Source organism: Dipodomys spectabilis, unplaced genomic scaffold (assembly GCF_019054845.1).
Source record: "Dipodomys spectabilis isolate Male_0828 unplaced genomic scaffold, ASM1905484v1 ptg000297l, whole genome shotgun sequence".
In the NCBI taxonomy this organism is placed as follows: Eukaryota; Metazoa; Chordata; class Mammalia; order Rodentia; family Heteromyidae; genus Dipodomys; species Dipodomys spectabilis.
The window spans coordinates 3,802,887-3,817,853 of record NW_024870974.1 but is presented as its reverse complement, the minus strand read 5'-3'; positions in this window follow the sequence as shown (position 1 = coordinate 3,817,853).

Sequence of the window (14,967 nt, the reverse complement as noted above, 5' to 3'; positions counted from 1 at the left end):
TTTCGTTTTGGAGTCCACTGTTGGCTTGAAGTAGCTTGAGTCCCCCCAGACCCTTCTCAAAATCCCATTCACAATACAGTTTCTTACTTAAAGTCATGACCAATTGCTTTGTAATGCTGCCAATATTTGCCTATATCTAATTGACTTGTTTTGAGTTGTGGCTGAAACCACATATACTCTGAAAGTAATGATCACTTGAGTATTATTTAGGAACAAACTGTTCTAGCAATATTTCATCTTTCTTCGTGCATACTCCACCCCCCCCTTCTCCCTTTGCTTCTTTTAGCATTATCTCTCATCACTTTTTTAGATCAGCAGTTCATTCCAGTGTTGATAAGAAACAATGGCTTCAGGACCACTCTGAAACATATGTGTGACGAAAAAGAGATTGTGTGAACTTTGGAAGGCTAGTGCAGTACTTGTGCTTTTAGCAGAGACTGCTTTGTCAGTTTCCCCAAAGTGCATTCCAGGCTTCATCTCTAGGATAGATAATCACATTTGTGATTAATCACACTGTCTGTTACTTTTGCTACTTCTGTTACTCTCTGTCTTTTTACTTGTAATTTTATGACTCCATAGATATTCAATCTCCAGGCTAATCTCTCTGCTACTGGGGAAACACTGAATGTTTCTGTGTTCTTGAGAACATGCTACAAATGTTCCTTATCACTTGCTATGTATGCTTTATGCCCTTCTGACTTCCAGTAGACTATGAGCTAGTATAAACTGCTTAAGGAGTAGTTAGCCAGTCATTGGCAAGAACTCATTCACCCTTTGAGAAAGGCTTGACCAAAAGCCATTCCCTGGCAGATAGGATTGAATAGTTGTCAGGTCAAAGATGAGCACAAGGCTTTGATAATTTGGGGATTGAGATTGTCTTGTTATGCATTGATTCTCGTTTTGTACAGAGTAGGTGTACAAGTATTGAGTAAATGGATGGATGGGGCTGGAAAGATTGGAATGATGAAGGGAATGACATTGATTAAGATGCATTGTACTCACAAACTGACATGTTAAATTGAAACTCCTTTGTACAGCTACTTAAGGAAAATAATACCAAGATTAATAAAGACATAAAAATTGAGCAAATGCGACAACAAATTAAGAAATGTGAGGGAAGGGGTAGGTGGGGAGTGAAAGGTGAAGATACTGAAAGGGGTGACATCGCTGAAGACACACTATATTCCTAAGGTGCTTTGTTGAATGGCAACTCCTTTATACAACTATTTAAAGATAATAGACACATTTTTAATTGATCAAATGACGGAATGCAGTTTTAAGTAAAAATGCATCATAGGCTCACCCAGAATTGTTATAGAAAGTACTAATGATTAAAAAAAATCTTTGGATATGCAGAGATTTGGGACATGCACCTGACTAGAATCCAAATGAATTGTGGGCTTAGGCAATTGGTCTAGCAGAAAATTGAAAGAAAAATACTGAAAGACTACAGACAAAGAGGTGCAAGGTAGAAGCATATAGATGAACATATAGGATTGGGCAAATTGGCGTAACTCCAATCATCAGATGATACAATATTGAAATTACCTACAATGTAATTCATTCCCTATTAGCCTTCAGTGACTCAAAAAGAAGCATGGTAAGCATAGTGTATCTGAATAACAGCAAAGTTCTACTTCAGATCCATTGCCTCTTAGGTGGGACTTTGATCACACTCAAGACAAAATTAGCTTAGGTAACAATTGCTTCTCTAGGAAGTGACTTGGGATGAACATACCACTTCTTCAATTGTCAAAGTTTTTTGTTTTATGATGTCTTCAGCATTCATGTTTTGATTTATTTTCTTTATTTCAGAGGGTAAACTACAATAGAAGAAGAGGGAACTACCTAAAGGCAAAAGTCGACCACACATTTCATAGAATCTATAGACACCGCACTAGGCTGTAGTTGTTAACAGGCTGAGGTGAGAAGCAGAGAAATGGACACGTTTTATTCCAGTCATGTATTGCCAAAAGCAAATGGAAAAGCCAATGCTTTCTTTAGATCTTAGATGCCAAGAGTTATTATCTCCCTATGACTCAAAAGAAAGACTAAGTCATCCATTACAAATAACATGTCCAATCCGAAGAAATAAAAACAATGTTTTGGGTGTCTATAGACTGAAATGATACAGATAAGTGATTTTTCTAGATGGAGTTTACAGCATTATTATTCATTGGGAGTCTTCTAAAAATAGGTTACACATTTCTCTTGCTTTTTCAAGAAAAGGAGTTTGGTATCACAAAATATCTTCTCATAAATGTTTAAATTTATAAACCATGATTTATTTCAGAACTGTCAATTATGAATAGCAATTCATGTAACATAATATTGTTCACTATTATTTTGATATTTGGGTTGTTTTATGGCAAATTGCTCTATTCTGTTATATTTTATAATTTCTTCCTTTGTTATTTTGAAATACACATACAGCCAAAGTAAAGATTCTTGTGGACAAGAAATAGATTTAAATGATAGATCTGTCACATTATTTTGGCTATATACTTGTTATTTGTGTGATCATTTTTTACTTTTCTATTTATTCATTTTTCTATTTTAATTTCTCAATTGCTGGTTCTTTAGAGCCCAGATCCTTTCCTAAGGAAAACATAAATTGAAAAAATAAGATAAAAAGATCACACACACACACACACACACAAACGTGTTGATAGAAATATTCTAGTATCAGATAAAGTTTTGACTTGCATCATGAAATTACAATCGAGTTAACACTGTAGCAGTAATGCGTTCTTGCTACAGGATTACTTCAACCAAACCCACTGTATATATAAATAAAGTGGCTATGCTTTGCACTGGCCTTCTGAATCCCAAGATTTCACTACCAAGGTTGATCGAGCAGAGATGGAAGATGCTGGAGAATGGCTTGCTCCCAGGAGTGACTAATGATATGTGAGAACAGAGAACATAGAAAGAACACTGGGGAGCTGGATCATCACAGATGGCGTCTAGGGTCCTGATGATGTAAAAGCACAGCTAGGGGAGGTATTACAAGGTATTTTCAGAGGCTGGTTGTTTATCTCTTTCTTTTCATCTTTACATTTCAAATGATTTCAGGAAAAACAGACAATAAACCATGAAGAACTCATGAGCAAAGCCATTGGGAAAAAATCAAAAACAAGAACAAAAAAGAAAACTCCCAAAGAATTGAGATTCAATTGGCAATTAAGGGCACAATGCTCTGAGTTTACTGATCTTGAGAATCAACTAAGTTGGGTTCAAGTACTGCTTATACTTTGTTTTTTTTCCAAACCAGGTGTCTCTTAGGAAATGGTCACTTAAATTAAAATTTCCTCATCTATGAAATGGATGTAACATCACTGCATAGAGTGGAGGCAACTTAATAATATCAGCTGCTTAGTATACCTAGGATACGTCTTTTAAAATTGTAGCTTTTATGAATAATGTGCTAGTAATATTATACTTTCTTACCATCTTTATTTTAAGTCTCAAGAACCTATGTAACTCCAATAGTAGAGACCCAGAAACCCAACAAATCAAAGAAAGGTTGTACAAATGGGATTGCATGAAATTGCAGAGCTTCTGCATGGCAAAGGACATAGCTAGCAAGATCAATAGAAATCCCACAGATTGGGAGAAGATCTTCACTAGCCATAAAATGGACAAGGGTCTCATATCTAAAATATACCTGGAACTCAAAAAATTAAATCCCCCAATAACAAATCCTCAAAGAAACAACTGCCCAATAAAAAAGTGGGCTAAAGAATTAAAGAGAAACTTCTCTGAAGAGGAAATAAGAATGGCCAATAGACACATGAAGAAATGCTCAACCTCTCCAGCCATAAAACAAATGCAAATCAAAACAACACTAAGATAACACCTCACCCCAGTTAGAATGGCTATAATCAAGAACTCTAATAAAAATAGAGGCTGGAGAGGATGTGACCAGAAGGGAACCCTACTGCATTTGTTGGTGGGAGTGTAAACTTGTTCAACCACCTTGGAAAGCAGTAGGAGGTTCCTCAAAAGACTCCACATAGAGCTCCCCTATGACCCAGCAATCCCAGTTTTGGGCATTTACCCGAATGATCACAAACAAGACCAGACTAAAGCTACCAGCACAACTATGTTTATTGCAGCATTATTTCCCATAGCTAAGCTATGGAAGCAACCCAGATGCCCCTCAGTAGATGAATGGATCAAGAAAATGTGGTATATATATACAATTCAATTCTATGCCTCCATCAGAAAGAATGACACCATCCCATTTGTTAGGAAATGGAAAGACTTGGAAAAAATGATATTAAGTGAAGTAAGCCAAGCCCAAAGAAACATAGGTCCCATGGTTTCCTTTATTTGCAATAACTAGTATATGTCAGAGACAAGCAGAAACAGTCAGATAAGTTGATGTTAGGGAAATGAACCCCAAGATAAGGACTCAAGTGGTTTTTCTTTCTTGCTATTGTTTCTAATATATTTATAAGGTGACTTTTTTGTTGCTTTGTATGTCCCTCCCCCATGGTATTATCCCTGTTTTTACTGTATTTGATGTTGGTATAATTTGGGGAGGGGAAGAGAAAAAACAAATTTTTTAAATAGGGATACAGGTGGACCCATTGCAACAATGAAATATACAAGATGTTATGTCGAAAAATGAACTTTACAACTTTGGCGGGGGCTGGGGGAGGGAGTGTAGTCATGGAGGTGGGAGGGCAGGGATGGTAGGTGGAAAACAAAGGAGGAGGCAACAATGCTTGATAAGAAATGTACTCATTACCTTGCCCGTGTAATTGTAACCCCTCTGTATGGTATTTTCACCAAAAAAAAAAAAAAAAAAGAAATGTACTCATTACCTTGCTCATGTAATTGTAGCCCCTCTGTACACATTTTCACAATAAAAAAAACTTATCAATAAAAAAATAACAACGAAAAGGAAAATCTTTAGTTAATGCCGTCTCTGGGGAAAAAAGGGCTTTCATTTTATCTGAGCTTCTGCAGTCCAAAGGAGCATTTTACTTCCAAATTTATTGTTCTTTCTGAAAGATGAAAAAGTGTTTCGAAATATCCTTGGTGGTTTAGGGGAGGGATATGGGAGATAGGAAGGAGCTATTCAAGTTCCTTACTTTTCTGTAGCAGGACTTGTATTTATAATGAATATCTTGCTTGGGAAAAATGATTCTAGGCCAGTTTTGACAAGATCTCCTGCATATTACATCCATTCTATGTAGTATCATAAAACTGCACTCTTACTTTGTTATAATAACTCACATTTATAGATTTGGTGTATGTGCATATATGTGTGTATTTAAAAAATTACTGTCAGCTGGGCACAAGTGGCTCATGCCTGTAATCCTAGCTACTCAGGAGGCTGAGATCTGAAGATCCGGGTTCAGAGCCAGCCTGGGCAGAAAAATCTGTGAGACTCTTATCTCCAATAAACCACTCAGAAAATGGAAAGTGGCACAAGTAGTAGAGCATTAGCTTTGAGTTCAAGAGCTAAGGGACAGCACCCAGACCCACAGTTCAAGCCCCATGACTGACAAAAAATAAATAAAAATTACTGTCTTACAGTAAGAATCAAAGACAGGGCCTATCACTTCAGATCAAACCCTTAAAAAATAGTTTCAGTGTCACATGCATAAGTAAATCATTAAAGACATGATGGTATTTCCATACAATGATGTCTCTGTTTCTTTTTTTGTTGTTTTTTTCCTATTTTTTTAAATTGTAAAAATAGTGTACAGAGGGGTTACGGTTATATGAGTAAGGCAATGAGCACATTTCCTATCAATCATTGTTACCTCCTCCTTTGTTTTTCCCCTACCATCCCTTCCCCCCACCAAGTTGTAAAGTTCGTTTTCTACATAGTGTCTTGTACATCTCATTATTACAATGGGTCATGTTGTTCCTTGTTTCAGCATTTTGTTATTTCCCTTCCCCTCCTCAAATTAGAAAAATGTATATACAAAATGCAGTGCACCGACATCAAATACAGTGAAAACAGGAGTTATACCGTGGAGGAAGAACATACAAGAGAAACAAAAAAAAATCACATGGTATATTTTAGATACAATAAAAACAATAGCAAGAAAGAAAAAACAAGTTGTGTTCCTATCTTGGGGTTCATTTCACTTAACATCATCGTATATGGGGCCGCCTATGTTTCTTTGGGCCTGGCTTGCTTCACTTAATATCATTTTTTCCAAGTCTTCCCATTTCCTAACAATGGAATAGTGTCATTCTTTCTGATGGAGACATAGAATTCCATTGTGTACATATACCACATTTTCTTTTTTTGGGGGGAGGGGTCCGGTTGTGGGGCCTGAACTCTGGGCCTGGGCGCTGTCCATCAGCTCTTCAGCTCAAGGGTAGCACTCTACCACTTGAGCCACAGCGCCACTGGCTTTTTCCTTTTTGTTTATGTGGTGCTGGGGAATCGAACCCAGGGCGTCAGGCATGCAAGGCAAGCGCTCTACCACTGAGTCACCTTCCCAGCCCCTATACCACATTTTCTTGATCCATTCGTCTACTGAGGGGCATCTGGGTTGCTTCCATAGCTTAGCTATGGGAAATATTGCTGCAATAAACATAGTTGTGCTGGTAGCTTTAGTCTGGTCTTGTTTGTGATCATTCGGGTAAATGCCCAAAACTGGGATTGCTGGGTCATAGGGGAGCTCTATGTGGAGTCTTTTGAGGAACCTCCTACTGCTTTCCAAAGTGGTTGAACAAGTTTACACTCCCACCAATGCAGTAGGGTTCCCTTCTGTCCACATCCCCTCCAGCCTCTGTTGTTATTAGAGTTCTTGATTATAGCCATTCTAACTGGGGTGAGGTGTTGTCTTAGTGTTGTTTTGATTTGCATTTGTTTTATGGCTAGAGAGGTTGAGCATTTCTTCATGTGTCTATTGGCCATTCCTATTTCCTCTTCAGAGAAGTTTCTCTTTAATTCTTTAGCCCACTTTTTTATTGGGCAATTGTTTCTTTGAGGATTTGTTATTGGGGGATTTAATTTTTTGAGTTCCAGGTATATTTTAGATATGAGACCCTTGTCCATTGTATGGCTAGTGAAGATCTTCTCCCAATCCGTGGGCTTTCTATTGATCTTGCTAGCTATGTCCTTTGCCATGCAGAAGCTCTGCAATTTCATGCAACCCCATTTCCTCTCCTCTTCTCTTCCCCTCTCCTTCTTCTATCTTTTCCCCTTCCTTTCTCTCCCTTCCCTTCTCCTCTCTTCTCCATCCTCTTCTCCCTCCCTTCCTTGCCCTTCTGCTTTTATTATCTCCTCTTGTCCTCTCCACTTTTTTCTCTCTCTACATTTCTCTGTGCATTCCTGTTTCTATCGGGCATCATTTTCCTTACACATAAACTACTTTTCATATTTCTCATAGTGTCCATTTACTTTCTTCATTTCAGATCACTGTTATTACCACAGTACAAGGTAATAACTGACATTTAGGGCCAGGCAGGTAGCTCAGTGCATACTTGTCTACCATGCACAAGGTCCTGAATTCAACCACCAGCACTGCCAAAAAAATCCAAAAACAACAACAGCAACAAAAAAACCAAACTCCAGATATTAACCAAAACATTGAATGGAGCATGGTGGTTCACACCTGCAATTCCAGTACGTGAGTGATTGCAGCAGTCGGATTATAAATTTGAGGCCACCTTGGGCTGCATAGCAAGTTTAAGGCCCCCTGTGCTTTGTGGTAAGTGTGAGGCTAGCAATGCATGTATCAAATGAATCAATCAATATGATTCCACATGATAGAAAGGAAGGAAGGCCAGTATTACACATTTGAGGTGATAACATAAACTCTGTTGCTCATCGTCCTGTCACTGTGTGAGATTATGTATGTGGCAGAACTTTGGCAAATGAGCATTTGGGGAATATTTGTGGTATCAATCAGAATATATATCAAGAAAAATGAGAGTTCCTAAGAGTGTTCTGAAAGGGTAATTGAAGCTGAACAATTAAAAGTTAATTAACATTTAACACTTAATTGAATATTAACAATTTAAGAGCAAGTAAAAATCACTAGGAGGACTTCCCTGTTTTTTCAGGCAGGAAATATGGAAGCTTTAGGGATAAGAGTCAATTAAGTACTTACTCAAAACAGTATTTCTTCCTCACTAAGTATTCTTCTGTAGAAAGATATTTGTCTGTATAAACTTCCTATAGGCAAGAATATTAGAGTCAAGTGGACATAATCAACTTATCCTTTCAGAATGTATATTTTTTACATAAAATGATAAATTGGTATTCTAAATATGTTTGTCTTGACAATAGGAATCTGATAACTGGGTCAAGTGAAAGTTTGGGTTTTTGTTGTTGCTATTCTTGTTTTGGATTTTTTGTTTTTTTGGCAGTGCTGGTGGTTGAACTCAGGGCCTCATACATAGTAGACAAGTACTCTATCACTGAGCTACATGCATAGCCCTAAATGTCAGTTACTATCCTATACTATAATAATATGTATAATAATATATTATATATCTTATATAATTTACATATATCATATATAATAATATAATAACAAGTGATCTAAAATGAAGAAAGTAAATGTACACAATATATTTCTAAACGTATTGAGAATTATCTCTTTAATTAATTATTACAACTAAAAGATGAATGCTAAAGTAGTTCCTGGTTTAATCTTTAAAAATATTAGAACACGTTGGTGCTGATGGCTCATGCTTGTAATTCTAGCTACTCAGGAGGTTGAGATCTGAGGATCCCAGTTCAAAGCCAGCCTGGGCAGAAAGGTTAATGAGACTCTTATTTCCAATTAACCAGCAGAAAACCAGACGTGGCGCTGTGGCTCAAGTGGTAGAACACTAGCCTTGAGCTAAAGAGCGCAGAGACAGAAAAAATATGAAATGTACTCATTACCTTACTCATCTAACTGTAACCCCTCTGTACAGTATTTCTACAATAAAAAAAAACATATTTTAAAAAGCCAGAAAAAATTAGGACATGGTCTAATCAGGTTGTTAAGCAAAAAGAATTGTGTTTTCTAATATTTTGCAAGCTAACATAGAGATCCCAACCTTTTCACAAAAGGGGAGATACTTATTCCAGTTAGTATTTGAGCCCAATGCTCAGATACTTTCTTCTCCCTCTACTTTATGCCTCCATGTTTCTATCTGGCATCATGTTCCTTCCACATAAACTTCCTTTCATGCTTCTAATAGTATGGATTACTTCCTTCACTTTAGATCACTTGTTATTAACTATTTCTGTTATTTCTTAAGAAATGCTTGACCAGGTAGCAAATGTGCTTTACTATTGCCCACAATTCAGAAAAACCCAGAGCGACTACAACAGCTTGTACAAAGGCAAGGCAGGGTTATAACTTCTATGTGAAATCTGAGCTGAGCACATAGAGTCACCCGAACATCTTTTAATTTGTATTAAAAATCATAACAGACAAAGGTTTTTTTTTTCCTTTTTTGCCAAAGAATGCTACGGGTCTCACCAGAGGTCATCTAAAGACAATGCAAAGCTAGAAGGTGACAGAGACATTTTCCTTAGCCATTACTGGCTAATGTTTCAGCAGATCCCAGTGAGGTAGTTTATAAATCAGTGTAAAATCAATATTAAGAGTGTGCTTTATTAAAAATGCATACGGTCGTTCAAGTATTTCTACTTATCTTTAGAAATCATATACTTTATAATTAAAAATATTTTCATTTCCATTACATAGTTGTGGGTGAAAATGCAATGTATTGTTAAACTGAGTTCTCAGAAGAAGATAATTGAAATAAAATGTCAAGTGAGAATAAGGTGCTGGTATTTGATGCATTTGGCAGGCCGCACATTTCTTTTTTCATATCTCTTTAGGACTCCAGACCTATGCGCCCAGGACCGTGTGGGTGTTAATTACTAGGAAATATACCATGCATACAAATAAAAAGTAATGCCTCAATATAGAGAACAATAAAATATATACTTAGGGAAAATAAGCCTCACCAGAATCTCAAAGCCTCTTACTTACTCCTAACAATGGTCTCTCTCTTTTTTCTTCTAAAAATTCACTTGCCTGAATCTTTTTGTGTTCAATATTTCATACTTTTCTTAATTGTTTGTTGACACTTGCAACTCTACAATGTATATTAAATCTGTAATGTTTATCTTACCTAGATAGAATTTAGTTCAATCTTTGATTGGAATCTTAAGGACTATGACCCATACAAAAACCTTTCTCCTCCTTCTTTTGATCTTTCTATTCTTCCTTTCCCAATCCTACTACAACAGCCTCCTAACTGATGGAATTACAAGTGCATACCAACTCTGGTTTAGTCCTTTCTTCTTTGTAAATTAATTGCCTTATTTATTGTGTTACAGTAACATGAAGTTAACCGACACATAGGCCTCTCTTCAGGAACACAGTAATCAATTTTTTTTTTCTTTTGCTCCACTCTCAGAGAGTTTGAGATTCAGCCTTTCATATCTCCAAGGACCTAACATAGTACCTATTTGAAAATATGCATCAAGTAAATGTTTTGTGAAAGACATATGTAATGAAAGTAATCATTTGATGAAGGGGTATAAAGACTGTCAAAGATGTCGCCCTTGCATTACATTTACATTAGATCTTATCGCTGAGTAGTAGGTTCTCTTAGATGATGTACAGATTCAGAGTGGGACATCATCTGAACTTCTTCCTTGAAAAGCGGCTATGGATCTATGAAGAGGTAAATTATAAATTGTATTTCGCCTCCATTTTCCTTTCTTCTTAGGTTTTCATGGGGAAAGCACTGTAATAATGCCCAGTAAGTCACATTTTTTCCCCCATCCAAAACAGGCATCTAGCGGAAGGAAGTTCTCAGATTCTTTCATTCCTCTTGACTTCAGGGAAAAAAAATATCATGGGTCATTTAAATGAATCTTTAAATGAAGTTCATATGGAGGTGGGCGGTCTCTTAAAATTAAAATATTAAATAGTAAGTCAAAAAAATAATCACTGGTTGTCAATTGCCAGCTGAAGCAGCAAGTTATTAGATGGCATCACAATCATGTCAACAATTAGTAGTTGACACTTAAGTTAGATCCTCAAATTAAAACTCAATTACAGGGGCTGGGGAGGTGGCTCAGTGGTAGAGTGCTTGCTTTCCATGCTTGAGGCCCTGGGTTTGATTTCTCAGCAACACATAAGCAGAAAAAAAGCCTGAAGTGGCGCTGTGGCTCAAGTGGTAGAGCACTAGCCTTGAGCTGAAGAGCTGAGGGACAGCGCCCAGACCCAGAGATCAGGCCTCATGACTGATCAAAAAACAAACAAACAAAAACCCAATTGCATTTGTTTACTTCTCTTTAAGAGGTACCCTGTAAAAGTACAACTTTCTTTTTCTTTTCTATTCTTTTTCTTTTGTCAGTCCTGGGGCCTGAACTCAGAGACAGGTATGTCCCTGAGTCTTTTGCTCATTGGTAGTGCTTAAAAACTTTGAGCTACGGTGCCACTTCCAGTTTTTGAGTGGTTAACTGGAGATAAGAGTCTTAGGGAGACATTTTTGCCTGGGTTGACTTTGAACTGTGATTCTCAGATCTCAGCCTCCTGAGTAGCTATGATTACAGTCATGAACTACTGGTGCCCAGCTAAAAGTACAACTTTCTAAGCAGGCATTTTTTGGCATTTAATATTTATTATTTTTATTATCTTGAATAAGTTGTACAAAGGAATTTCCGTTTAACAATATATCTTGATCAATGTCACCTCTTTTAACCTTCTCCCCCACCCCTCCTACCTACCCTTCCCCTTACTTTTCTTAATTTGGTAGGATTTATGGATTTCTTGACTGCATTCTCCCAGAACTGTTTTTCCCCTGAAGGGCAACATTTAACTTAAAGTTTATTATTTATGATTAAAATGTTAATATATGTGTGTATATATATATATACACATATATATATGCTATCTTTCAAGCTACATTTTAGGCATCTAGGAGATCTCATATGTGCACAAAGTAGCCTAAACATTTTCATATAGATTTTGATGTCAGGATTTTATTATTTTAGTTTTTAAAGAAAATAGTCTCTATAGAAAACACTGTTCTGATTACAGTGAAGAAACAGATAGCCAACAATAACGTCAGGTCTAGAGGTACACAAACTTATGGAAAGGCAAATACTAGAATTAGATATTCATCTCTATATTTTTGTTGAACTTTGAGACCAAAAATACACTTTGGCTGTTCTAATGATAATCAAAAGAAATCTATTTCTGAATCATAATCTCATTTGACAGTTACCAATAATATCACATGAAGGTGCCAGAGGCACAACACTGTTAAAAACCAAATTACAGGCTCATGCCTGTAATCCTAGCTACTCAGGAGGTTGAGATCTGAGGATTGCAGCTCTAAGCCAGCCTGGGCAGTAAAGTCCATGAGACTCTTATCTCCAATTAACCACCAGAAAACTGGAAGTGGCGCTGTGGCACAAGTGGTAGAGCAATCGCTTTGAGCTGAAGAGCTGAGGGACAGTGCCCAGACCCAGAGTTCAAGCCCCACAACCAACAACAACAACAACAAAATCCAATGTTGAGCAAAAGAAATGGTCACTGACAACTAGCCCCTCTTTCAGTGTGCTTTGGTGGTCTAATCTTTCACTCACCAACTTGAGAGAAAAATTTCTCAATTCCCTTTGGATTTCCCTTATTCTTTTTTATAGTGAAAATACAATACAGAGGGGTTACAATTACATGGGCAAGGTAATGAGTACATTTCTTATCAAGCATTGTTGCCTCCTCCTTTGTTTCCCCTTCCCATCCCTTCCCATCTTCCCCCCCCCCCCTGCAGCCCCAGATTTCCCTTATTCTTGACTGTTGTATTCAATTAAATTATCTTGTTGCATTTCTCCAATGTCCTCTCTTTCCACCAACATTACTCTCAATGCCATGTTGGATCCCAGCTCTGTCCTCATTAATCTTCCTGCCTCTATTCTTGGACTCACTGATCCATGTAAAACATGGCCGTCAGACGTATGGTAAAATCTTTGACTTCCATAGTTTCCCTGTTGTGCATTGCTCAGTAACTTCTCATCTACAGAATAGAGTCTAACACATTCATATTCTGTATAACTTTCTCCTCAGTCTTGTCCTTGCCTAACTCTCTTGCTCCAACTCTGAATAAATTCTACACTAAAACATATGGTCCATAATAATGAACTGTGAGTAGAATGTTCTTTCCTTTAAACTACTGTTCTTGTCTGAGGAGTAAACAAATCTATTGAGTCTTTTGGGAGTTCCATTGCAACCAGCTCTATGATGCTGTTATCTGAGAGCATCGTGGTGTCTTCTACATGTGTTTCTACATGGCTTCTAGTTGACCATGGTGTCTGCTTCATCCACCAGAAGCAGCAGAAATCATGGATGTTGTGGTTGTGTTTGTACCCCTAGCATCTGGTGCTGTCTGATTCAATGTAATCACTTAATGGAGTAGGCCTTAAGAAATAGGAAGGGGTTTAATGAAAGCAGCTTTTCTCCTTTCTCTATTGTGTCATCAAGACAGGAAAATATGCCCTAGGAGGGATCTGAGAATAAACATCTCCCATTGTTCCCATAAGAGGAGAGAAATATTTTCTATAAATAGCATTAAACCACTAAAGGACACAATGAGACTAACAGTCTATGTTAATCATAGTTTAACCTAGATTAGAGACTAGATTGATACAAATCAATAAGTATTCTTTTATACCCTTATGATTTAATAATGCTCAAATAAAAGTTTGAACATGTGTAAGTTGCATAGTGATTGGTTATCACCTTTTTTAAAAGTTCTTTTCTGGATCCTTTATAATTGATCAGATCAGTTCTTCTGAAGGAAATAGAAATCAGAAAAATAACTCTAATTTCCGATTGTTATAAACTCTTCTTCAGGTATCTACTTGTATGGTGGGTGCTTAAATGATTTGAGTAAATTAAGACTCAAAATTATCTGCGGGTTTTAAATATCTACAGCATTCTTTCACTTGATTATACTGCATTAATAGTAACTATGCTACAGGGGTGTAATATGGCCTCATGTAAATTTAATTTCAGAAATTTGATTTGATGTTAGTTTATCTGGAAAACAAACATGAAAGCAACAATATCTAATTCAGTACGAAGTCTTGAAGTCATTGCCCATGAGGCATGTTATAATTTCATATTCATTTACTTCAAGGGAAATCTGTCCATGCTAAATCTTCAGTAGTAAAAATCAAAGTCTTATTCGCATCAATCGTTTCTTGTGTGAGTACTCCCCTAGGACATTAACTCAGATGCGGCTGATGGATACCACTTGTTGCTACATCTGTTACGCTATTGCAGACACCTGTACATCAAGGTTTTGTTTCTTGTTCCCATGTCCGTAATGCATACATGATCAAAAGTTTGTGCTAACTATCCAATTCCGTCTTGAAACTCAGGTCACCTGAATCAGTCATGGGAAAACTGCTACAATTCAATGTTCTAAAGTATATTCAGCTACTAAAATAATACCCATAATAGTCCAAACACAAGAGAACTATGTATCTGATTACATTTGCTGGTGTTCATGTACACATCCTTTAAAATAGAATGATTGATGGGCTGGGAATATGGCTTGCCTAGCATGCATGAAGCCCTGGGGTCAATTTGTCAGTACCACATAAACATAAAAGGCCAGAAGTAGTGCTGTGGCTCAAGTGGTAGAGTGCTAGCTTTGAGCAAAAGAAGCTCAGGGGCAGAGCCCAGGCTCTGAGTTCAAGCCCCTGGACTGGCAAAAAAAAAAAAAAAATAGAATGACTGGGATGAGGAGATGGTTTTAATTTACAGAAAAATAGGAAACAGAAGAGAAAAAGTAGTTGTATACCCCCTAAATATTTTCCCATTATTCATATTGGTATTATTCAGAACTTATAAGAAAATAAATTAAGAAATATTGATATACTGGGGACTAAAGTCCATATTTTATTCATATTTCCTTAGTTGTTTAATAAGCCCGTATTCTCTTCCAGGATTGCTGCTA